The 27,770-nt window shown below is 43.9% G+C and overlaps 1 protein-coding gene across 1 annotated transcript in view; it reads right to left on the reverse strand.

The window, feature by feature from the left end:
* Nucleotides 1-27,770, reverse strand: part of DTD1 (D-aminoacyl-tRNA deacylase 1) — an 857,518-nt gene that overhangs the window by 487,055 nt on the left and 342,693 nt on the right. The gene's annotated exons all lie outside the window — the stretch shown is intronic.

The following is a 27,770-nucleotide window of genomic DNA, read 5'->3' on the forward strand; positions in this document are numbered from 1 at the left end:
AATGAAGTCCGGATCTGCCCACATGCCTGGACCCTGCTCAGATTCTCAGCAAGCCATTGAGAGCGTGAGTTGGCTGCTCACGCCCCTCCACAGCCCAGCACTCCAGTGATTGAGGGGCGGGGCAGAGCAGACAGTGGTGACTGACAGTCAGCAGCTCTCTGCTTGGGGAGCCCTGAGAACCCAGCGATCGGCAGTGTTTGATCTCTCAGTGTTAGAACTGGCAGAGGACAGATGCACTGAGGTAAGTATGATTCTGCAAAAAAAAAGACCATACTTCTCTTTTAAGAGCCTGACAGTTACCGCTCTTCCAGTTGCAAGCTGACAATGCTATGCCACTACCTCACAATAAGGACTACCAATTGCATTCTGCATTGTGCACCTTTTTGAGTTAGAGCTTGGGTTGCTTATATCTATTAGACAGATAGCCCCATTTGCACCTGAATTAGTGCACAGGGCAGACTGACAATTCTGCTGCTAATTGCAAGGCAGTGACATAAGCATTGTCAGCTTACAAGAGGAAGTGCTGTTTCTGGCAGGACCACAAGGTAAAAAACATTGCAAGAAAGTTACAAAAAATTAATTTTGTATACAATGAGGCATGATGCAAGAACACACTAAATAATATTTTTTGTGTTTACCTACACTTTTTATGCACTGTGCTATTTTAACTGGTAATTGCCATCATGCAACGCTGTACCCAAATTAAATTTGTATCTTTTTTTTTCACACAAATAGACCTTTCTTTTGGTGGTATCAACTGGGTGGGGAATCTGATACTAACTGACACTGGCTGGGATACTAACTAACTGACATTGACGTTACTAGTGACACTAAAACAGTGATCAGTGAGAATACTGTACACTGTACACATGGCACTGGCTGGGATGGGGTTAACATCAAGGGGAAATCAAGGGGTTAACTGTATGCCTAACAAGTGTAACGTGTGCTGCTTTTACTAACAGTTCTGTCAACACAGAACTCTGTGCTGTGATTGGTCAGAGCTGATCAGCAGGTTTTAGCCAACATCATTGGCTGAAATCTGCTGACACACTTGTACTGTGTCCAAACACAGCACGGGTCAACAGAGGGCGTGTACATGAGCAAGGCTATTGGGATGCTGTGGTGCCTGGCTGTGCAGCTAACATATCCATTCCCTGGTCATCTGCATTTTTGCATAGCTAAGAATTAGACCCTCTGTCATTTTTATTTTTTTTTTTTTTTTGCTGTCTGTGTGGAAGAGATTTCCTTTCATTTTCTGTTGTGTCTCTGGGACAAGAAGTAAAGGGAAATCTCCCCACAAGAAATAAAGGAATATCTCCCCAGGTGGATACAGGCAGCAAAAAAAAATGTATGTAAATTTTTTCCCTACTTTATCCAAAACTAAAAAAAAATGTTTTGGCATTACGTACACTTTAACTATAAACTTATTGAGCTCTAGTTTCAGGCGTAATAAGAATCAATAACTATGTAGAGATATTATTTTCTACCTTTATTTGCTTTTGGTATAACATAGAGGTTGATTTACTAAAGGCAAATCCCCTTTGCACTACAAGTGCACTGCAAGCACACTTGGAAGTACAGTCACTTTAGATCTGAGGGGGAAGATCTGAAATGAGGGAAAGCTCTACTCAGAGGCGTAACTAGAACTTTCAGGGCCAGGTGCAAGAAACCAAGATGCCCCCCCCCCTTTTCCCCCCTTCCATCCGAGCCCCGGGCTTCCAATTTTGGGAGGGTGTCCATGGATATCCTCCCAGAACCCTGCCCCCACGTGTCCCCTGGGACGTGCATCCAGCGCAACCACAGTGGCCCTTTACAATGTGATCAGCTGATCACATGTAAACAGACTTGCCAGTTATCAGCAGCCTTTTCTTCCCACGCTATGTCTGTGTGAGGAAAGGACTGCCGGTAACTGTCAAGAATGTCAGTGAATTGTTTACACTGATAATCAGTGCCCCAATCATCAGTGCCACCTATCAGTGCTCATCAATGCCACCTATTAGTGCCCATCAATGCTGCCTATCATTGCTCATCAATGCCGTCTATCAGTGCCCATCAATTCTGCCTACAAGTGTCACCTATCAGTGCTCATCAACACCGCCTATTAGCGCCCATCAATTCTGCCTATCAGCACCACCTATCAGTGCTCATCAACAGCGTGCCGCCTAACAGCGTCCATCAGTGCCACCTATCAGTACTCATCAATGCTGCCCATCAGTGCCATCTATCAGTGCTCATCAATGCTGCCTGTCAGTGTCTATAAGTGCTCATCAATGCTGCATATCAGTGCTCATCAGTGCCACCTATCAGTGCTCATCAATGCCACCTATCAGTATCTATCAGTGCCACCTATCAGTGCTCAATACCTATCAGTGCTGCCTATCAGTGCTCATCAATGCTGCCTATCATTGCCACCTATTAGTGCTCACCAATGCTGCCTATGAGTTCTGCCTATCAGTGCTCAACAATGCCACCTATCAGAGCTCATCAATGCTGCCTGAGTTCTGCCTATCAGTGTTCATCAGTGCCCATCAGTGCAGCCTATGAGTTCTGCTTATAAGTGCTCATCAATGTCTATCAATGCCACCTATCAGTGCCCATCAATGCCACCTATCAGTGCTCATCAGTGCAGCCCATCTGTGCACATTAGTGCCTCCTATCAGTGGTGCCTATCGGTGCTCATCAGTGTCTCCTATCTGTGCCCATCAGTGTCTCCTATCAGTGCCCATCAATGCCTCCTATCAGTGCTCATCAATGCCTTCTATCAGTGCCCATCGGTGCCTCCTATCAGTGCTCATCAGTGCCTCCTATCAGTGCTCATCAATGCCTTCTATTAGTACTCATCAGTTCTGCCTGCCTTCTCAGCACAGCTCTGAGCTGACAGCGTCTATCTCATGGAACAGCACAGAGCCGTTATTGACAGTTCTAACTCCTCCTCCGTCCTCTCTCGCATGGGATGAGATGAGACACAGCTGATCTGCTCTCCCTTCTCCCCCCTCCCCTCTCCTCTCCTGTGTGTGCTTTGTGGGCAGTCAAGTGCAAAGCTAACAAGCTCCACTGGGCCCCCCGACAGTGGCGGAACGCCAGGGCCCTTTCACAAGTGCGATTGTTGCGACCCTGGTAGTTCTGCCACAGGCTCTGCTGATTTTATCATCCAATCATGTACAAGCAAAAATTCTGTTTTTTATTTTCCATGCATGCCCTCCTCAGATCTATAGTGATTGCACTTCCAAGTGCACTAGTAGTGCAAAGTGGATTTGCCTTTAGTAAATCAACCCCATAGTCTAAGAACATTTCCTTTATATAGCAAAAAATAAAAAACTCAGTGGTGATTAATTACCACCAAAATAAATCTATATCTGTCTCAAAACAATGATATACCAAAGGCATAGTATACTGGTTGGAGGAAAGTTACAACAGCATTGTTCACCATCATAGTTTTTGTCATTTACGCCATTGCTTTGTAGGTTACCAGGCATAGATTACTCCTGCTACCTAGAACTCCACATTAACCTGCTAGTAATCATATTGTCTAGCGAATTGTGATTAACTGCATTCACCATCTATAGTACTTGTTTATGACATCCTGCCATTGACCTCAATACATAATAATATATTAAGTTCGATTTCCACTAATCAGTCTGGTGTCTACTTCCTGATACTGATTTAAAATTGTGATGGACCGCCTGACACCCCGTCTGGGTGCCTCGGCCAAGCTACAGCTTTCTCCACTCTGGAACCAGGAACAAGGTATTATAGCTGAGAATTGCACCCATGAACTAGGTGACACTTAGATGCAAATGGGAACTCTTTACTGCTAATTCACACAGAAATTATCCTAAACATTATCCTAAATAATGCGAACTTTAAACAATAATATCATCAGTACATCTAACAGTACATCAAATGAACAGCTAGCAGCTAACAGTAACTTTATTTAAACAGTAACCTAATTAACAGTAAGCTAATCAACAGCCAGGCACCCAGACAAGCTTTCATTAGTCAGAGAGCCCACCCCAGACAGCCCAGCAACAAGTACATTATTCATGCCGTCTTTCAGGTGTTTGGTTTTCACTTGTGTATTCTGTCCACTAGAAATGTCATCATAAGACAAAACTCATACAATGTTCCAGCAGTCTAAAAAAGTGGAATTAATTTATCTTCACAGATTTCTTGAGGGAGATTGTTGATCAATATTTCTGTCTCAAGTAGAGGAGCTTCTCCAACCCAGTCTACAGGAGGGCCACCATATTCCCTTTGACCATGAACCTGTACAAGAATAATATTACTTTCCATCCACTCCAGAAAGCAAGCCTTATTGTCTTTATTTAGAGAATGAATCCAAGCCTCTCTCTCAGCATTCATCATGTTGTTGTCCATCAGTGGAGAATTATCTGCTCTCTCCATGGGATCAGAGGCTGAACTGAGCTCTTTTCCATGCTCTGTCCAAGAGAAACAGACAAAATTCCCAGTCTCCTCCATGGGCCATAATCATTGGGTAGAAAGCTAGCTCCTAGTCACCTCCAAAAGACCTTGTCTCGGTTGGATCTGTCACAACCGTTGTGTGCAGAGCAGAGTATTTATCTTAGATTATATAGTGGATTAACTTTTTCTGTGAAACAGTGTACAGACTCTTTGCAATGATTTATTTTATGCAAAAATTGATGCAATGCCTTATGAGTTGTTGGAGTTGGGATTGCAGTGATATCTTTGTTTCTTGCAACAATTGTGCTCTCAGCAGTACTGCACTTTCTGACTGCTTAACCTGGTGTCAAAATCAAAATAAGCAATTGTGTATGCGCTAGGTAAAAATAAATACTGTGATAAAAATATGGATAACACCAAAAATTAATATCGTAGCGTAAAATATATAAATCACGTTAAAAATATACAATAATAATCAGTGCCATTCATTTGTGAAAACCAATAAATGAATATATATATAAATAATCTATAAATCACGTTATTAAGTGCTATTCATTTATAAAAACCAGTGAATAAATATATATAAATACAACATGCAACATGCAAAACGTGAAAAAATCCAAGTGATGATGAAAAAAAATTAATATTATTGAAGTGTCCAAAAATTCAATAAAAATAATCAATAAAATATGGTATATAAAGTGCAGGCATTAGTGTCCAAAAAAATATATATAGGCATTCCTCATGTTCTTCCTATATGGTGTGCGAAATACGGCATGCTTTGGTGCCCTCCAGTGACCCCCAATAGCTCATGCGCTCACCTCTGAGCGTGTGACACAGTGATTAAACAGTGTCTATACACGCAGTGGAGCCACTCCTGGGCTCATATAGGATCTGTTGGGAATGATCTGCACCTCTCTCAGATAATCATCAATGGTAACATATGTAGGAAAGAAAGAAACTCCATAGTGTAATACCGTCAGAGATTTATTAAATTATAAAACCACTTCCCTCCAGGAGGGTACTCACAAGGTATGGGTGCGTCAGTGCACCATCCTATCCATAGTGTAATACACAGGGATACAGGAACAAAAGTCTGGCGTGCGGTGTGGTGTGTAATCCTCTGCTTGTCTGTAGCTCCGTCCTGCCCCTCCCCTACGCGTCTTCGGCACAGGGATAGCGTGCCTTCATCTGGGGGATCTGCTTAACCTGGTGTGTCAGAGGGGCCAAGGTTGCCCACAGAATCAAGGAAAAGAACATGGAACCCAAGCTAGTAAGCAGTTCCTCTGGGGGTAGCACAAAAATGATTCAGTCTGTTCAAAAGTCACAGAATGTACAAACCGTGGTAAATACAGTATATTTGAAAATTGATCAATCCTGATGATCTGATTGCCTCTCATTTTTTGAGGCCCTAAAATGCCAGGACAGTACAAATACTCCCAAAATGACCCCTTTTTGGAATGTAGACAGTCCAAGGTATTTAGTAAGAAGCATGGTGAGTTTTTGAAATTTTAATTTTTGTCACAATTTTTGGAAAATAAAGAAATTAAATTGTCATTTTAACACGTTATTTCCCACACACAGCATGAGCATACTTACAAATACACCCCAAAACAAATTCTTTCTTTCTTTCCTTCTCGCCATCTCTGATTTCTTCTTGGTGACTCAACTGTTATTGCATTGCCTTGGTCTTATTCTCAGGAAGTTGTATACTGGCTTCTCCCTATTATCCCCCATTTCTGATTTCTTCTTGGTGACTCAACTGTTATTGCATTGCCTTGGTCTTATTCTCAGGAAGTTGTATACTGGCTTCTCCCTATTATCCCCCATTTCATACCCCCTCCTCACTTTCCATTCCTACTTCCCCTCACTATGTAATTGCTGTCAACAATATGTCTCCCTGAGCTCATATTATAATAAGTTTTGATGTTACTGAAAGAAAAAAAATGTTTTTTTCATAAGTTGTCAATTAATAAGATATTTCTAACACACAGCATAGGCATCCTTATAATTACACGGCAAAACATATTCTGCTACTCCTCCAGAGTATAGCAATACCACATGTGTGAGACTATTTCACAGCTTAGCCACATAGTGGCACAAAATCCAAGGAGTACCTGTAGGTGTTCTAGGGGCATTACCTTTCACATTTAATTTTCTAGACTACCTATCACATTTTTGGAGGCTCTGGAGCAGCAGGGCAGAGGAAACATCTGCAAAATGACCACAGTGACTGTAGCAAGCAGTTTGTTCTCTCTCAAAGCCAATCACTGTAAGAGGAAATGGCTCAAAGGCTGCAATCATGCAGTCTTTGTTTACAAGTGTGATTGTATTTCAATTGGCCTTCTACATCAGGGGTCTCAAACTGCCCTCCAGCTGTTGCAAAGCTACAAGTCCCATCATGCCATCATGCCTCTGCCTGTGGGAGTCATGCTTGTAACTGTCAGCCTTGCAATGCCTCATGGGACTTGTAGTTTCACAACAGCTGGAGGGCCGCCAGTTTGAGATCCCTGCTCTACGTTGATCTAAAGGACACAGCAATCACAGAGTGCACCACTGCACACCCTAGAGGCATGCAATGCAGGGTCTGGTAGATGTATGGGTACATCATCCCAAACTGAGGAAGCTCCCAAAAAGACAGCAGCTAAACGTACTGTAGCTGCTGACTTTTAAACACACAGGCTTACCAGCCCACGAAGTCAAGCACTGTCTTCCTCACACCAAAAGTCTTCAAAGCTTTTTTCTTTGTTTACCATGCCACCTTATTGGATTTGGATGCCAGCTGTCACTTCCTGGTCACTCACAGCCGGCTTCCTGCTGAAGTGCTGCTGCACATGTGTGAGATCGGAAAACTGTGAGGAGATTGTCCTGAAGCCTCTTGGATTGTGTGATGTGATATCCCAGGTGGCTGCAAGCTCAGTAATCCTTGTCTAGGCAATAAATGAGGACATGGGAGCGAAGGTACTTGCTTTCCAGAAAAAAAAATTACATGTGTTTGTGTAACAGGGAGGGGGGAGAATTAGATTGATGACCAATTTTATTGTTGTATATAAGTCTGCTTTAATGTACTGTAAATGTATAGGTAAATTGGAATTATTCATTCCAAAATGCATAGACTTACAAGTTGTTCCATTTTATGACCACTAATATATAAGCATGAAAAACACATAAGTGTAACAAAGAGACCAAGAGGGATTATCTGGAATTACATTATTTACAGTACCAAGAAGACTAATTTCAAGATTGCATACATTATGAAAGGAAAATGTATTGGAATAGAAATCCATATTGCAGACTAGAAGTCTCTAACCTTAAACTTTCCTTTGTTAAGTGGAAAGAAATCATCAACTCCAACGGCCATACTGCACTTGAAACTACAAGCATATATCTTTTTTTTCACTTTAATTGCTGTATAGTAATTTTGATGAGTAACATAAATTGATCAACTAATCCCTAACTAAAATGATGGTATACATTCAGTTTTTCGTAACTTTTAACCATTGTTATGCTATTATTGTCATGCTGGGTCTGCAAGAATATAATTGTTAGGATGCTGTTTATACAGACATAGGTGCAACAACCATTCTCAGGCAGTAGAGTTTTTGTATTGTTTTTCTAACTTAGAGATTTTTGTCTCCTAACTTAGAGATGAGCCAGGAGTTCCTCCTTAAGGTTCTTTGTCCCATGTCCTACACACTTGTACTGATGTATGTGCTGCATTCGGAGGGACAGACTGAGCCACTGGCCACTGTACCAGCCAGCATACCTCTATTACCTCACTCCCATTAACAGAATGCGGTCCCGCCGAGCACATAGCGTGGACCTCATGTATGCTAACTCTTTTCAGTCCGTACCAAGTGACCATTCCATAGATCTCCATAATGCTGGTCCTCTCCCGGTGACCGACGGAGATGAACAGCTAGGAAGGGAGTACAAGCACTGACCCCCTCGTTACCGGAGAACCTGTCCCCTAACCAGGTACCATGCCAAAAACTGGTTGCTGTTTCTCCTTGTAGTTACTCCTGGACCTTGCCATACTGATTTTACTCATACCCCATATTGTGGATAAGGACCCAAGTTCTTTAATAATATGTCAAGACCTCACATGCACCCCTTTGAATAACTTCAGACATGGTTCTGAGCAGTTGAATCAATATTTACTGTAAATTTGGCAACATGTATAAGATGCAATAACATTACGTTCCTAACTGAACCTAACTGTGGCTGCCCCAGGTTACCTGCACAGGTGAAGTCTCTTAGAGGAAAGTCCAAACTTGGCAGTATTCTAACAGAGAAGTCCATGTTCCAGGTTTCTTCCAGAGAACGGGCGTTCCAAAGTGGACCATAGGTCCCAGCAAATTTTTAGCATTGGTTCCGCATGTGTTTCCCTAAGTTTTCCCCGGAGCCCCCCTAGAATCTGGACCTCTCCCCTTTTATAGAACACGGGAGAGAGGCTGAACCCCAGGGAAAGCCTGTGCACACACCAGGGAAAGGCAGAAAAAACATTAACCTGTTCCCCCTGACCTGAGCAGTAGGGTGCTGACTACACATACAGTAGGCTACCTGCCTACGTGTGGCTAACAGAATATTATAGCCACAGCTAGAGATTTCTCCATCTGCGCTGTATAGTGTGGATGGCAGCCTGTTCCTTTCTGATGCTGTTGTAATCTATTTTAAATGATTAAATAAGTTACTATGTTTTTTATATTGTAGCGGTGCCCCCATGGGGTTGCTACATGTTACAGCATCCACACATTTCACCCTGCTGGTCAGACATCCAATAGGCACACTTCCTCAGTCAATGAACAGTCTCTTGCTTGTTTTTGTTGTTTTTATTAGGGGATTAACTTGGTTGTGGAAAAGGGACATAAGATGAATAGTTCTTTATAGAATTTAAAGATGGTTGACTCTAAACTTGACAGTCTTTTCCTCAGCACACTTCCTCCAGCACACTCCTTTGAAGAACTAACTTCACCTCTCCTCCAGCACACTACTTTGGAGCACTTGCTTCACTGTCCAAATTTTGCCTCCTGTCACACTATTAGCACATGACTAGGCCTCACTGTGAATAAGTCCTAGTGTCCTTTCTTGATAGCCCTTTGCAGGCAGGGGTCTGCAGTACCCCTTTGTGGTAGCAACCGATTTGATTGAGAAGAATAAATGCACTTGATGGAGTACTGATCCCAGCAAGTCCAATTGCAAATCCTGCCCGCCCTCCTGGCTGCAGCGACTTGACACATAACACCCTCTGGCTCTACATCCAACTCCTGGCATGTCTTTTCCAGAGTTTTCCACTGTGCCTTTCACTCACCGACACCTGGCCTGGATCCCTCCTGAATGACTTTCCCCAGACATGCTCCCAACTGTCTCTTCCAGCTCCTGTTCCAGGACACCTCTCCATCACTGTGTAAAGAGGGGCTCCCTCCCAGCTCCCGAGCTCCCCACCTGAGGTACACCCCCCCCAGAAAGGGGGTTCCCTCAGACAGGACAGTCTAACACTCCATCATTCAGTTCACCCAGCTGACAACTCCTCCCCCCAGCAGGCTGACCATGGTTATATATAGGAGGCCTGCCCCCTGCCAATCCTAGTTGGGGATTGGTCCGGGCTCCCACATGCACCCCATGTCACTCCAGCTCTCTGCCCTGCCTCCTTTCCAGAACCTTGTCCCTGGAAACAGAGGAGGCGCCCAAGAGCTGCAGCACATGTCAGTCACCTACTGCTATACTAAACTGCTCCCCTGCCCCCAGATCAAAACAAACAGGTCTAGCTCACAGCATAGGCCTGCTAAATTTACCTGCACTGGCAGCTTACACAAAACCTACACCTAGCACCTACCTACCTAAGGTAGAGGGTGCTAGACTATAATACATTTTAATTAGAATTAGGCTACAAAAGACCCAGCAAAAGAGCAGAAGATAGCGGGGAGAGAGGAGAAGAAACAGAGAGGGGAGAAGATCCAGCAAAAGAGCAGAAAATAGCGGGGAGAGAGGAGAAGAACCGGAGAGGGGAGAAGACTCAGCAAAAGAGCAGAAGATAGCGGAGAGAGAGCAGAAGGACCAGAGAGGGGAGAATACCCAGCAAAAGAGCAGAAGAGAGAGGGGAGAAGAGCCGGAGAGGGGAGAAGACTCAGCAAAAGAGCAGAACATAGCGGAGAGAGAGAGGAGAAGAGCCAGAGCTGCTTTAATAAAATACTTTAAAAACTTGTGTAGTGTGTTTATTTTTGAAACTTTTTTTATTTAGGTGAATGGGTAGGCGTATGATGTACCCCATACTCATTCACCTAGGGTGGGGGGCCGTGATTTGGGGGGCCCCTTGTTAAAGGGGGCTTCCAGATCACGATAAGTCCCCACCCGCAGACCCTGACAACCACCGGGAAAGGGTTGTCGGGAAGAGGCCCTTGTCCTCATCAACATGGGGACAAGCTGCTTTGGGGTGGGGGGTGCAGGGGCCCCTTCTGCCCCAAAGCACCCACCCCCCATGTTGAGGGCATGTGGCCTGGTATGGTCCAGGAGGGGGGGCGCTAGCTTGTCCCCCCCACCTTTCCTGACCTGCGGGGCTGCGTGCTCGGATAAGGGTCTGGTATGGATCCTGGGGGGAACCTCATGCAAAATTTTGTCGGGGGGTTCCCCTTCAAGATTCTCAGCACACAAGTCGCACCGCAAGTCGGATCATCTTGATCCGACTTCTGGTGAGACTTCTATTCAAATCAATGGGCTCCCAAAGGGAACCATTAATTTTGAATAGAGACAGAGAAACGCGGGACGGTGCATAACGCTTAACGCATTGTTAAGCCCTGTTAAATTGCGTTTAACAACTTTTACCGATGCCTGTCGTTTTTACAGCTCTAGCGCTGGAGCCTCAGAACGCACTGGTCCTGGGTTTTTTTTGGAGCTTAAAAATGCCTATGCCACTTACAGCTCAAAAGTGCCATGGTGGGCATGAGGCCATAGCCTACCATGGAGAAGCGTTTTTAAGCTGCAAAAAATGCTCAAAAAAGTGTCTGTAAAAACGTCCGTGGGCATGAGACCTTACTACACAATGAGGATTTGCTTTCTTGTATAACCATATCACCCACTGGAGGAGAGGAGAGTGGATGGTGGGGAAGAGTGAGGACAGACCCATATACCATTGCATTGGTGACTGGAAGAAAGGATATGATATAGCCACCTATTGAGAGGAATTGCTTACACCCTAATTGCTTTTAGACCTTCTTGTCTAGGGAATGAGGTGAGCTACTAGCGCACATAGTGTGCATTGAGGTGCAAAGGAGAGTGATCACATCACTGAGGAATTTGATGACATTTGCACAATGGATATCACTGGACACACTGATTTTGTTCTGGAATAGACACTATTATATGAAAATCAAGTCACCAAATTGTATTGTTTTTCTCACTTTGACACTATATTGATGAAATACTTGCCAACCAGCCGCTGTCATTATACTGAGGCAGGTTGGCTCATTCCCGCAAATCAGTGTAGCTGTACATCGGTCCCTTTAACAGCTATAGCAGGCGCGCGCTACATGGCGGAGGAGCTGATGCGTGTGGTCGGCAGCCGCGTTGTCCAATCGCTCCACAGAGAGCCAGAACGGGGATCTGTCAATGTAAACACACAGATTCCTGTTCTGACAGGGGAGTACACTGCGATTGTCTGTTCCTAGTAAACAGGACCAGCAATCTCTCTTTATTCCCAGTCAGTCCCATTCCCCCACAGTTAGAAACACCTCCCTAGGGAACACTTAACACCTTGATCGCCCCCTAGTGTTAAGCCCTTCCCTGCCAGTGTCATTTATACAGTAATCAGTGCATATTTATAGCTCTGATCGCTGTATAAATGTCACTGATCCCAAAAAGTGTCAAAAGTGTCCGATCTGTCCCCTGCAATGTCGCAGCCCCACTAAAAATCTGATCCCCGCCATTACTGGTAAAAAAAAATTATAATAAAAATGCCATAAATATATTACCTATTTTGTAGATGCTATAACTTTTGTGCAACCCAACCAATATACGCTTATTGCAATTTTTTTTTACCAAAAATATATAGAAGAATACATATTGGCCTAAACTGATAAACTGACTTTTTTTGGGGGTGGGGATATTTAATATAGCAAAAAGTAAAAAATATTGTTTTTTTTTCAAAATTGTAGGTCTTTTTTTGTTTATAGTGCAAAAAATAAAAACCTCAGAGGTGATCAAATACCACCAAAAGAAAGCTCTATTTGTGAGAAAAAAAGGACATCAATTTTGTTTGGGTACAACGTCGCACAACCACGCAATTGTCAGTAAAATTAATGCAGTGCCATATCGCAGAAAAATGGCCTGGTCATTAAGGGGGTAAATCCTTCCAGTCCTTAAGTGGTTAATGTTTACCTATTTTTGCTTATTTGCACATTTTTTCATAATTTTGCATTATTTGCAGCACTGGTGTCTTTGGTTACAATACCCAGTCGGGGCATTATTTTATTGTTGGATTGGGATAGGACATAAGAATATACATTTTATTTGCGTTATTTTGCACATCTTGATTGTTGCAGCACTGGCACTTTGAGTATATTATTATTATTATTATTCACATTATGCAATATATACCTTGAGAGATTAGACACATATAATATTACTGTTTGAAATGATTTACAGTAAAACTTTGGATTGAGAGCATAATTGCTTCTAGAAACATGCTTGTAATCCAAAGCACTTGTATATCAAAGCAAATTCCCCCATAAGAAATAATGGAAACTCAAATGATTTGTTCCATAACCATTTATTCATAACTCCTTCAGTTTATAGTCCATATAAAAAGATTATAGCAATGTGATAGGTTGTGTAACCATAAAATGTCCATCCACAAATGGAAGCCTCCACAAGGGGATTTGAAGCAAAATCCAGCAGGAGCTACAGAGTATAAAAGAGAAGAGAGGTGCCTCTAAGTGTAACAATATGGTTACATTTAATGAAGGTACAACATTTAGCAACTCACATGGTTGTGCAGTATATCTGGATGAATAACAAAATTGTATTTATTATTGATAATTTGGTTTCAGCTGGATGGCTAGATATTTTCTGTAAATGTTATTTATTAATAAAGGATGTTATTTATTAATAAGGTTACCCTTTGATTAACACCATGGCCAATGAAATATCCAATAAAGATTTAAGAGTTAAAACATCTGTAGTGTTTTGTTATTGTTTTATTAATGTTCTATATGGCTCCTTAGTGCTATCCTATGTAATCCTACGACTGCTAGTCAGGTCACAGATCAAAAAGAAAAAAAAAACGAACGGTTTTCCCCATGCACAATGCGCTGGTGTATATTGACAGCAGGACTCCTCCTTACTCAGAATACACTGATCAGCACTGCAGCATTGATTGGCTGCAGTGTTAATCAACCAAAAATGTTCCAACATTCCTGTTCATGTGGAGTAGATCATTAGATTGACTTCTCACAAACGAGAGGGCCCATAGATGGATCAAATTTTCGACCCATTTATGGCCAGCTTAAGGCATTGTTTACTCCCACTGACGCTGGGACATATTGTATAATAGGTTGTATGCTCTCCATAATATGAATCCAATTCTTATATCCAACAGAAGAGTGAGCAACTCTCCAAACCAAATCTTATGCTGCACCATTCAGTGTACTGTCAACGGAATGATCAAAAGGTTTGTCAAAGGACAACCTGCACCTGCTGCTATAGACACTATAGATTCTCATCATCACAAACCCTTTATGTCATAAAGACAACACAGAGATCACTAAAATGCTGTAAAGTTGTACTTTGTGATCATTTTTACATGGATGTTACTGTGTTTTGCCATGCACACCCAAAAAAGGATGACATTTATATCATACATGTATATTGTGTTTCAAGGAAAAAAAATAAATCAGACTTGTTACCACTGTAGGATATATACACAATAAGAATTTTATCACAGAAGCTTCTGCTGGTGGTTTGCATATTACAAAAACCAATGCTTTTATTTTGTCACATCTTTTCTTTCCTACTGTGAGCCACAAGCTAAAAAATAAGATATAGGAAATCGTGATGCTGTAAACTTATTTGGGCAAGCTTGGGCTTTGGGTCTCGGGATTTTGTTTAAAGTAAAAAAAGATGATGTAGTTTAAGGCATTATATCATGTTTTCTCTCACTTCTCCAAGATACCAATGCAGAGTGTATAAAACAAAGAGAGAATGAGAATTACAAAAAAATTACACTTCAAAATATGTCACAGCAAGAGAGGATATTTGCTGTACTGAGACAGGGAGATAAGGGGCACTTTTTACAAATGCAAAAATAGATGTAATAATTTCAGACATACAGGAGGTAATCAGCACAGTTTTGTAGTGAGAGTTCAAAGCAATGCCTTTGGAGTTATAAAAATTTATGCAGATGCTAATGGTAGGGAGGCTTTGACACTGGATGAAAACTACCATTATCTGTGCTCAGGGAAATGCTAAAAGCACCCGGACAACTTTACTTAAAAGTTGTTTTCTGAAACCTTTGAATACTAACAAGCTGCATAAAGAGTCTACGTACAGTAGCAAGGGCAAATGTGATTGTTACTTTGGGGGGGGGGGCACAGAAGAAATATGCTAAAGCGCCCATGAGCATATGGCTTGCTTTCTCCCCCGCATTGCACAAACACACAATTGTATTACAATGATGTGTAAGTAGGAGAATCAAGGTGCTTTGCTATACCCAAAGAGTGATGGGTCAGGTAGGTGATCTAGTGATCCTGTGATTGCTAAATGACTTCACCCTTGAAGTAAACAACACAGCCATGTTATTGCTGCATGCTACTGGTCCTAGCACAGAACTAATGTGTCCTCTGCCATAGACTCCAAGGTGCCATCTTGGGAGAGCCTGTGTCTAGTTTTGATACAGTGTTCATGGCAGCTATTTTGGGATGCATTATCATGGAGCCACAGAGTGGGAAGTGTATTTAGAGAGAGGAACTTATTTGGCAGGGACAGGAAAGCACTGTAGGCAATGAAAGGAAAATGCTGGGATGGGGTGGAAGTCCAGCAGATTCTGGGTGCCTGGATGTCGGATCCTCTATGGCATGTGTTAAACACAAGGCCCATGGGCCAAATGCGGCCCACCAGGCCATTTCATGTGGCCATCACACCTCTCCTGCAGCTATCGTACACCCTTGTCTCTTGCTCCACCTTGTCTCAGCAGCTGGAAGCAGAGAGGAGGAGAGCACTCCTCTTCCAGATCCTGCGCTTCTTTGTGCAGCCGCTGAGAGATTTGTCTCTGCCTCCCCTGTCCCAACAGTCGGCAGCAGACAGAAGGACAGAACTCCTGCTATAGATCCTGTACCTCTCTGTGCAACACAGCACCTCCTTGTCTCCTCCTCCCCTGGTCTCTGAATTTAGCAGTCTCCAGCAGATGATTCCAGCCTTCCTCTGGTCCTCTTCCAGACCCTTCACTTTCTGTTACCCAGCTCTACCCCCAGCTTCTTCCTGGCAGCAGCACAAAGTAAAGGGTGTACACTGTGATGTAAGAGAGGGTTGTGGACTCTTGACTTCTGATGGTGTGAGGGCTCTTGACAGCTGATGTAAAGATGGGTGGGGTGCTCTGGACATCTAGTCTTACAAATACAACCAGCCCTTTGAGATCAATTATAATGCTGATGTGACCTTCAAAAAAGGGTGGTCTCAAGGTGCAGAGCACTGCGCTCCGAGCCCACCCAGTTGTGTTACAATAGCGAATGAATATTCGCTATTGTAACACTGAATCTCCTACCTGCCAATCAGGAAGCGGGTCAAGAGACCCGACACCTGATTGGCTAAAAGGAGATCCCAATGGATTGGCTGGCAGAAGACACATGGCGTATTAAGGATAAGAGGGAGAAGATGCACGCAGAGGAACCGAGCAGCAAACAAGCAGCCCGCAGCTCGGAGAGAAACCGCCACCACCCTCTCGCCATGCTGCCTACAAAATAAAGTAAGTGCGGGGCCCCGACTGACGTGCCGGCCAACTGACCATGGGGGGGGATTGGAGGGCTCCCGTCCGTGATCGAGGTGGGTTGATTGTTTGCCCCCCCCAAAAAAAACACCAGCCACCACTGGTTGTAAATATTTATCATACTTCAGGCATACCTCCCAACTTTTTGAGATGAGAATAAGGGACACCTATTACGAAAAGTATGTAGGCATAGGACACACCACCCCCCATGCCCCCCCCCCAGCAAATCCCCTTAAAGAAGAATTATACAAATAAATTATTGGTTAACAGACAAGTGCTTTTTTTTTACCACTACTATTTCTTCATACAGGCTTTTGAAATTTACAAATGAAGCAATTAAGAAATTGGATGAAAGGTTTAGCATTGGGAAACACTTTTTTGAAAAATAAAAAGTGCATTTTATATACAACTATATAGATCAGACCAAAATGAGGGACAAATGAGGAGAAAAGAGGGACAGAGGGACTTTGTTCAAAATCAGGGACAGTCCCTCGAAATCAGGGACAGTTGGGAGCTATGCTCAGGCAGTCCCTGGAAGGGGGTGTCCAGAAGGTGGCTGGGGAGGTGATAAATATATGGGAGGCCTGGTCAAACGGTTCCTCCTCTGCTAGGAGGGTTCCACTTCTCTTGGCACTGCTGCCCCTGGGAAGCAGCTAGTGTGTAATAGGAGTTGCAGTTTAGGCCTCTGCTGGCATTCGTCTAAGAAAGTGGTCTCCAAACTGTGGCCCGGGGGGCCAGATGCGCCCCTTTGCTTGCTTTTACCTGGCCCTTGGGACATTATTCCCCCCACCGTCAGCAACAGTGGGACATAGTGCCTGCCACTGACACCAATGATGGGGCACTATTCTTCCCACTGACACCATTTATGGGGCACTATTCCTCCCATTGATACTATTGATGGGATACTATTCCTCCCACTGACACCAACAATGGGGCTCTATCCCTCCCACTGTTACCAAGGATGGGGCACTATTCCTACCACTTACATCAATGATGGGGTACTATTCCTTCCACTGATACCAATGATGGGGCACTATTCCTCCCACTGAAACCATTGATGGGGCATTATCCCTCCCTCTGATACCAATGATGGGGCACTTAATCTCCTGCTGATATCAAAGATGGGGCATTATTACTCCCCCTAATACCAATGATGGGGCATTGTTCAACTACACTGATGTCAGGACATTTTCTTTTCCCACTGGCCACAGTTCTGCTCCCTGAAGTTTGAAGAACAGTAAGATAGCCCTTGGTTTATAAAGTTTGGAGACCCCGAGTCTAAGGCCCAGGAGAAAATTGCTAAAGTAATATGCTGGCTTTCTTCCGATTCCTGAGGCTGAAGCCCCAGCCCGGCGTGCCAGGTGCCTGTCTCTAACATGGCATCCCAGACAGAGGATGCTGAGTCTGCCGATTCTCTACAGCCTGGCTTTAAGGACACTGTAGCGGAGCATACCACGTCTCTACACTACAGACTAAAGTCCAGGTCCTGGCGTATAAAGTTGATTATGCGGAGAGCAGGAACAGAAGGAACAACTTGATGATCGTGGGGCTGCCTGAGGGTGCAGAAGGGAAGAATCCAACCATTTTTGTGGAGGAACTGGAGGATCACTACTACCTGAAGCACAGTTCTCCCCATACTTTACCGTGGAAAGGGCCCATTGCATTCTGCCTGCACCTAGTCCTCCGGGTTCTCACCCTCGCACGCTAATCTTCACGCTGCTGAATTTCAGAGACAGGGATGAAACCCTCCGGGCTGCTCAGGTGGTCGGTGAGTTGAAGTTTCAGAATACCTGGCTACTCTTCCTTCCTGACTACGCAGGTTCTTTGACCAAGTTAAGATAGTGCTGAGAGCCCAGGACATTCGTTACAGCATGCTTTTCCCTGCAAGGCTCAGAGTTGAAGATGGGTAGACTGTTCATTTTTTTACCTCCCTCCAGGATGCTGCTTCTTGGCTGGATACCTTGCCTCCTCATCGCTGATCTGCTGGGATTTAAGCCTTTGCATTTATTTTTTCTTTTACTGATTTTGTCTTTTTGCATTTTTCTTGCCAATTGTTTATTGACTCTGGTTCTGTGTGACTTTGGGGGGGACTGGAGTACCCTAGTGCCTTGGCATTTCTATGTATTGGGTCATCTGTATTATACCCTGACATTGCTATCCTCTGCAGCTTTGAATATATATTGTTGTTCCACGGATGCCTGATTGGGCTCCCTTTCCTGCTGCACTTGCATGTCCCTTGCATATGTCTGAGATAGCTGTTGTTGGATGGCCATGTCTGCTTGTGAACAGTTTTTGACATGACACTCCATGCTGCACTGTACAATACTATGTTGGCTGCACCTTGTCCTACCTCAGAGTTATGGGGGCACCCCCCAACGCTGGGGATCAGGCTTATGTTTTGCATTCTATTCAAGTTTGGCTGTAACCAAGTAAGTGCCCCTGGATATCCAGGAGAAACAGAATTCTTCTACAGTTCCAGTACCTCTATGGACACCTGCTGGAGTTTTTCTTCTCCTTGTTGCCAAGTGACTCACGCCCCCACCCCCATAGTTTTGTTTGTGTTGGGGGTTCTTTGTCCTTTTTTTTGTGACTGATGCATTTCTTACACTTGTGGGGGATGCTGGGGGGGGGGGGGGGGATAGGTAATCTACTATTGTGGATGCCTGTGGGCCTTTTTCTATATTTTTTGGTGGAAGCTTTTCCCTGCTGGGGGCCTGTTGCCCTACAGTGCCTTGAAAATAGCATTCATACCCCTTGAAATTTTACACATTTTGTCATGTTACAACCAAAAACGTAAATGTGTTTTATTGGGATTTTATGTGATAGACCAACACAAAGTGGCACATAATTGTGAAGTGTAAGGGAAATGATAAATGGTTTTCAAAATGTTTTACAAATAAATATGTTAAAAGTGTGGCGTGCACTTGTATTCAGCCCCCCTGAGCCAATACTTTGTAGAACCACCTTTCACTGCAATTACAGCTGCAAGTCTTTTTAGGTATGTCTCTACCAGCTTTGCATATCTAAAGAGTGACATTTTTGCCCATTCTTCTTTGCAAAATAGCTCAAGCTCTGTCAGATTTGATGGAGAGCTTCTGTGAACAGCAATTTTCAGGTCTTGCCACAGATTTTCAATTGGATTTAGGTCTGGACTTTGACTGGGCCAATCTAATGCCCCGTACACACGATCGGACATTGATCGGACATTCCGACAACAAAATCCATGGATTTTTTCCGACGGTTGCTGGCTCAAACTTGTTTTGCATACACACGGTCGCACAAAGTTGTCAGAATTTCCGATCGCCAAGAACACGGTCACGTACACCACGTACGACAAGACTATAAAAGGGCAGTTCAGAACCAAGCGTGGCACCCTTTGGGCTCCTTTTGCTAATCTCGTGTTAGTAAAAGTTTGGTGAGAGACGATTCGCGTGGTTTTCAGATCATTTTCTGCTGTTCAGTTTGTGCTTGTGGGTTTGTATCTGGTCTTCAGTACGTGCAGCGAGTACAACTGACTTGTCGTTGTGTTCGTGTGTTACTGATTTTCAGGTCGCTCTTCACAGGCCTTGCTGTTATTCAGTGCGTTCTGTTACTTCGATCTGAGCAGCCGACCGTTTTCTAGCCATGTTGCGTATGAGTTCGTGCTGTGCGGGGGCTTGGTGTTGGGGTCCTTACCATGACACAAATCCAGTCCATATACAGGATGGGGAGGAGTTCATGGACCAAGAATTGGTTGCTCCAGCGTGACCAGTTCTGTCACATGCCTTTGCTCCGTGAGATCCGTGAGAATAATCCTGACGATTTCAGGAACTTTCTCCGTATGATGGACCCCGTATTTCACAGTTTGTTGGCTTTGCTGACCCCTTATATTAGCAGGCAGGATACCTGCATGAGGCAAGCCATCACTCTGGAGCAGAGGCTAGTCGCCACCCTGCGGTACTTGGCGATGGGGAGAAGCCTGCAGGACCTCAAGTTCTCGACAGGCATCTCCCCCCAGGCTCTGGGGATCATTATCCCGGAGACCTGTTCTGCCATCATTCAGGTCCTGCAGAAGGAGTATATTAAGGTAAGATTTTTATCCTTTAACATCACATTTCATTGTATTTAATGTTTGATAATATATTGTATTTCTTTCCTCATTCCCTAATTACCATGATTGTAATATGCTGTGAATGTCCCCTTTGTCCTCATGCATGCTGGATTTTTATGTAATTTTTTTTTTTTGTCCTTCATACATATTTGCCTTCACTTACCTCCCCAGCATGCTCTCCTGGCCCTATATTCACCTTGTGTAGTCACTTAACAATGTATTTTGTCAGCTCCATAGTAGTGCTTTACCCTAAATACCCCCTAAAATGTGTAAAAATGTGATTTGTGCTTTAAATTCATGCAGAGTGCCAGATGCTTTTTTTGGTGTTCCAAAATCACTTGGAACCCTCCCTCCCCCCAACTGCTAACTCAGCTGACACCAATCCTCTATCTGCTGACTTTGCCAAACCCATACACACTATACCCACCTCTTTTGTGGTCAGATTTATCAATGAATTCCCCAAAGCATGTAGTGCAAGGGCCTGCCTGAATACTTTCAAATGGTACTGTTTAAAGTTTTTGTATCCTATTATTATCTTGATAGGTAATAGCAGAATGTTAAAATGTGCTAAAATGTGTACAGTGTGTATTTATATCGTTGTATTCTGACACTTCTTACCTGTCCAGTGGGCTGCCAATAGTGTAAGTAAGGAGGGGCTGGCCAAAGTAAGACACATTATTTAGGCATTCATCTCTCAATGAAGTGGAGAGAGTTACCTGTCCAAAACATATACCCCCCCATAAACTTTTACAAATGGCCTATGGGGGGGGGGAGGAATCTGATAGGTGGACCTTATACCTTTGTCTTTAAATACTCCCTAAAATAAATGTTATACTGATGTTGGCCAAGAATGTTTGTGTCTAATCTGCTTTCCATGTTTATGTGCAAAATGATTAATTTCTTTTTCTTGTTTGACTCCACGGTTTCCTTCCAACCTACAGGAATGGCAGACTGTGGCCTCCCACTTTGCCCAGCGGTGGGACTTTCCTAACTGCGGAGGGGCAATTGATGGGAAACACGTCCACATCGTCCCACCGCCGAACTCGGGGTCATACTATTACAACTACAAGGGGTTCAATAGTATTGTGATGTTGGCAGTGGTGTCAGCTACTTATGAGTTCATGTATGTGGACGTGGGGAAGAATGGCCGGATGTCGGATGGTGGAGTCATCACCCAGACGGAGTTCTACAGGCGTCTCCAGAATGGCAGCTTGGACTTGCCACCTCCACAAGACAATGTGGAAGGACTCCCATTCGTCTTCGTTGCGGATGAAGCGTTTGCGCTGGGGGACCATCTTATGCGGCCATTCCCTATGAGGACCCTCACCCCGGACCAGAGGGTTTTTAATTACCGGCTGGCCAGAGCCAGAAGAGTGGTGGAGAACACATTTGGAATCATGGGCAGCTTGTTCTGCCTATTTCTTACACCCATACACATGGCGGAGTATTATTATTATTATTATTATTATTATACCGGATTTATTTAGCGCCAACAGTTTACGCAGCGCTAAACTGAATCATATCATCCTGGTGTGCTGTGTTCTCCACAACTTTTTAAGGAGAAATTCTGCCAACTATGCTGCCTCAGTGGGGCCTGAGGCCAGAATTCATGTAAATGAACCAACCCTGACAGCGCTTGAAGCTGGCGGTCCTGGCTTGCCCCCCCTGAGTGCCCGCGAGGTCCGTCTTAGATACCTTGATTACTTTGCGGGTAGGGGGGCCATCAATATGCCAGACAATGTCTGATACATTTTGAAAATAAAAAAATCATTTTAACTACTAAAATCTTTGGTGACATTTACTGCTTGTGTTTCTTTTAGCTGACCCTGATAGAAATGTGGGGAGTCTTGAAAATGGCGTGATTGTGTAACATTCTAAAGCACTGTTGGGTGCTATTTACTAAAGGCAAAGACACTTTGCACTACAAGTGCACTTGAGACTGCACTGAAACTGCACTTGTAGTGCAAAGTGGATTTGCCCTTAGGAAATAACCCCCATTGTCACAGAAAACACCAATTTTAACACAACAAAATTTTAGAAACAATAATCCACACATTCTTGAGTATCAATCTTTTTAATACCAGCACAATCACATGTGCATTTCTAAAAGGTTTTTAAAACAAACCAACATGTTTGTTGTATAACAATTTTTTGGGTCACATTAATAAAAATTGAAATGTCCATTTAAGGTAAAACAGGCATGTTTCAAACAAACAAGAAATACACAAATCTGGAAATTACAAAGTTCAACTTTTGTAGAAATTGAAGGCAATATCAGACATGAGTATTTGTAAACTCTGTTTGATATTGCGTTCAGATGGTGTGAAGTCACCCCTGGAAAACCCAAATTTTGAAGATGTACACAAATTGCTGAATGTCAACATGTGCTAGCTGCCATCATGGGGGATCAAGGGATGTGTTTTGGTGGTGAAACCCCTTCCTCTCAGCTACTTTATTATTGAGGAAGGGGTTGCACCCCCAAAACGCCTACATTGATCTCCCGTGATGGCAGATAGCACATGTTGACACACTGTGTGCATCTTCAAAATTTGGCTTTTCTATAAAATGGCAAAAAATCTTTAAAAATTTTACTTTCAAAATACCACAAAAAAAGGAAGGGATTTGGAGGTGTTTTAACCACTTAAGGACCGCCTCACGCCGATGTACGTCGGCAAAGTGGCACGGACAGGCAGAATCACGTACATATACGTGATCTGCCTTCCGCGGGTGGGGGGTCCGATCGGACCCCCCCCGGTGCCCGAGGCAGTCCGCTTCTGACCAGCGGCGATCAGAGATGAGGGGGAGACCATCCGTTCGTGGCCCCCCCCTCGCAATCGCCGCTGGCCAATCAAATCATTCCTTTGCTGCTGTATGCTAAACAGCAGCAAAGGAAATGATGTCATCTCTCCTCGGCTCGGTATTTTCCGTTCCGGCGCCGAGGAGAGAAGACTTCAATGTGAGTGCACAACACACACACATACAGTATAACATGCCAAGCACACAAAACACCCCTCTTTACCTCCCGATCCCCCCCCCAATTACCCCCCCCCGTCTCACTGACACCAAGCAGTTTTTTTTTCTGATTACTGCATGGTGTCAGTTTGTGGCAGTTACTGTGTTAGGGCAGTTACTGTTAGCCCCCTTTAGGTCTAGGGTACCCCCCTAACCCCCCTAATAAAGTTTTAACCCCTTGATCACCCCCCGTCGCCAGTGTCACTAAGCGATCATTTTTCTGATCGCTGTATTAGTGTCACTGGTCACGCTAGTTAGGGAGGTAAATATTTAGGTTCGCCGTCAGCATTTATACCGACAGGGACCCCCATATACTACCTAATAAATGTTTTAACCCCTTGATTGCCCCCTAGTTAACCCTTTCACCACTGATCACCATATAACTATTACGGGTGACGCTGGTTAGTTCGTTTATTTTTTATAGTGTCAGGGCACCCGCCGTTTATTACCGAATAAAGGTTTAGCCCCCTGATCGCCCGGCGGTGATATGCGTCGCCCCAGGCAGCGTCAGATTAGTGCCAGTACCACTAACACCCACGCACGCAGCATACGCCTCCCTTAGTGGTATAGTTTCTGAACGGATCAATATCTGATCCGATCAGATCTATACTAGCGTCCCCAGCAGTTTAGGGTTCCCAAAAACGCAGTGTTAGCGGGATCAGCCCAGATACCTGCTAGCACCTGCGTTTTGCCCCTCCGCCTGGCCCAGCCCAGCCCTCCCAAGTGCAGTATCGATCGATCACTGTCACTTACAAAACACTAAACACATAACTGCAGCGTTTGCAGAGTCAGGCCTGATCCCTGCGATTGCTAACAGTTTTTTTGGTAGCGTTTTGGTGAACTGGCAAGCACCAGCCCCAAGCATCGTCAGGTTAGCGCCAGTAACACTAACACCCACGCACGCAGCATACGCCTCCCTTAGTGGTATAATATCTGAACAGATCAATATCTGATCCGATCAGATCTATACTAGCGTCCCCAGCAGTTTAGGGTTCCCAAAAACGCAGTGTTAGCGGGATCAGCCCAGATACCTGCTAGCACCTGCGTTTTGCGCCTCCACCCGGCCCAGCCCAGCCCACCCAAGTGCAGTATCGCCCACCCAAGTGCAGTATCGATCACTGTCACTTACAAAACACTAAACGCATGACTGCAGCGTTCGCAGAGTCAAGCCTGATCCCTGCGATCGCTAACAGTTTTTTTGGTAGCGTTTTGGTGAACTGGCAAGCACCAGCGGCCTAGTACACCCCGGTCATAGTCAAACCAGCACTGCAGTAACACTTGGTGACGTGGCGAATCCCATAAGTGCAGTTCAAGCTGGTGAGGTGGCTAGTACAAGTAGTGTCCCGCTGCCACCAAGAAGAAGACAAACACAGGCCCATCGTGCCCATAGTGCCCTTCCTGCTGCATTCGCCAATCCTAATTGGGAACCCACCACTTCTGCAGCACCCGTACTTCCCCCATTCACATCCCCAACCAAATGCAGTCGGCTGCATGAGAGGTATTTTTATGTCCTCCCGAGTACCCCTACCCAGCGAACCCCCCCCAAAAAAGATGTCGTGTCTGCAGCAAGCGCGGATATAGGCGTGACACCCGCTATTATTGTCCCTCCTTTCCTGACAATCCTGGTCTTTGCATTGGTGAATGTTTTGAACGCTACCATTCACTAGTTGAGTATTAGCGTAGGGTACAGCACTGCACAGACTAGGCACACTTTCACAGGGTCTCCCAAGATGCCATCGCATTTTGAGAGACCCGAACCTGGAACCGGTTACAGTTATAAAAGTTAGTTACAAAAAAAAGTGTAAAAAAAAATATATAGAATAAAAAAAAATAGTTGTCGTTTTATTGTTCTCTCTCTCTCTATTCTCTCTCTATTGTTCTGCTCTTTTTTAATGTATTCTATTCTGCAATGTTTTATTGTTATTATGTTTTATCATGTTTGCTTTTCAGATATGTAATTTTTTATACTTTACCGTTTACTGTGTTTTATTGTTAACCATTTTTTTGTCTTCAGGTACGCCATTCACGACTTTGAGTGGTTATACCAGAATGATGCCTGCAGGTTTAGGTATCATCTTGGTATCATTCTTTTCAGCCAGCGGTCGGCTTTCATGTAAAAGCAATCCTAGCAGCTAATTAGCCTCTAGACTGCTTTTACAAGCAGTGGGAGGGAATGCCCCCCCCCCCCCACTGTCTTCCGTGTTTTTCTCTGGCTCTCCTGTCTCAACAGGGAACCTGAGAATGCAGCCGGTGATTCAGCCAGCTGACCATAGAGCTGATCAGAGACCAGAATGGCTCCAAACATCTCTATGGCCTAAGAAACCGGAAGCTACGAGCATTTCATGACTTAGATTTCGCCGGATGTAAACAATGCCATTGGGAAATTGGGAAAGCATTTTATCACACCGATCTTGGTGTGGTCAGATGCTTTGAGGGCAGAGGAGAGATCTAGGGTCTAATAGACTCCAATTTTTTCAAAAAAGAGTACCTGTCACTACCTATTGCTATGATAGGGGATATTTACATTCCCTGAGATAACAATAAAAACGATTTAAAAAAAAATGAAAGGAACAGTTTAAAAATAATATAAAAAAGCAAAAAAATAATAAAGAAAAAAAAAAAAAAGCACCCCCGTCCCCCCCTGCTCTCGCGCAAAGGTGAACGAAAGCGTCGGTCTGGTGTCAAATGTAAACAGCAATTGCACCATGCATGTGAGGTGTCACCGCGAACGTCAGATCGAGGGCAGTAATTTTAGCAGTAGACCTCCTCTGTAAATCTAAAGTGGTAACCTGTAAAGGCTTTTAAAGGCTTTTAAAAATGTATTTAGTTTGTCACCACTGCACGTTTGTGCGCAATTTTAAAGCATGTCATGTTTGGTATCCATGTACTCGGCCTAAGATCACCTTTTTTATTTCATCAAACATTTGGGCAATATAGTGTGTTTTAGTGCATTAAAATTTAAAAAAGAGTGTTTTTCCCCAAAAAATGCGTTTGAAAAATCGCTGCGCAAATAGTGTGTGAAAAAAAAATGAAACACCCACCATTTTAATCTGTAGGGCATTTGCTTTAAAAAAATATATAATGTTTGGGGGTTCAAAGTAATTTTCTTGCAAAAAAAAAATAATTTTTTCATGTAAACAAAAAGTGTCAGAAAGGGCTTTGTCTTCAAGTGGTTAGAAGAGTGGGTGATCTGTGACATAAGCTTTTAAATGTTGTGCATAAAATGCCAGGACAGTTCAAAGCCCCCCCAAATGACCCCATTTTGGAAAGTAGACACCCCAAGCTATTTGCTGAGAGTCATGTCGAGTCCATTGAATATTTTATATTGTGACACAAGTTGCGGGAAAGAGACAAATTTTTTTTTTTTGCACAAAGTTGTCACTAAATGATATATTGCTCAAACATGCCATGGGAATATGTGAAATTACACCCCAAAATACATTCTGTTGCTTCTCCTGAGTACGGGGATACCACATGTGTGAGACTTTTTGGGAGCCTAGCCGCGTACGGGACCCCGAAAACCAAGCACCGCCTTCAGGCTTTCTAAGGGCGTAAATTTTTGATTTCACTCTTCACTGCCTATCACAGTTTCGGAGCCCATGGAATGCCCAGGTGGCACAAACCCCCCCCAAATGACCCCATTTTGGAAAGTAGACACCCCAAGCTATTTGCTGAGAGGTATAGTGAGTATTTTGCAGACCTCACTTTTTGTCACAAAGTTTTGAAAATTGAAAAAAGAAAAAAAAAAAAGTTTTTTCTTGTCTTTCTTCATTTTCAAAAACAAATGAGAGCTGCAAAATACTCACCATGCCTCTCAGCAAATAGCTTGGGGTGTCTACTTTCCAAAATGGGGTCATTTGGGGGGGTTTTGTGCCACCTGGGCATTCCATGGCCTCCGAAACTGTGATGGCAGTGAAGAGTGAAATCAAAATTTACACCCTTAGAAATCCTGAAGGCCGTGATTGGTTTTCGGGGCCCCGTACGCGGCTAGGCTCCCAAAAAGTCCCACACATGTGGTATCCCCATACTCAGGAGAAGCAGCTAAATGTATTTTGGGGTGCAATTCCACATATGCCCATGGCCTGTGTGAGCAATATATCATTTAGTGACAACTTTGTGCAAAAAAAAAAAAATGTGTCACATTCCCGCAACTTGTGTCAAAATATAAAATATTTCATGGACTCAACATGCCTCTCAGCAAATAGCTTGGGGTGTCTACTTTCCGAAATGGGGTAATTTGGGGGGGGGGTGTGCCATCTGGGCATTTTATGG

The sequence above is a fragment of the Aquarana catesbeiana genome, linkage group LG04 (genome assembly GCF_042186555.1).
Source record: "Aquarana catesbeiana isolate 2022-GZ linkage group LG04, ASM4218655v1, whole genome shotgun sequence".
In the NCBI taxonomy this organism is placed as follows: Eukaryota; Metazoa; Chordata; class Amphibia; order Anura; family Ranidae; genus Aquarana; species Aquarana catesbeiana.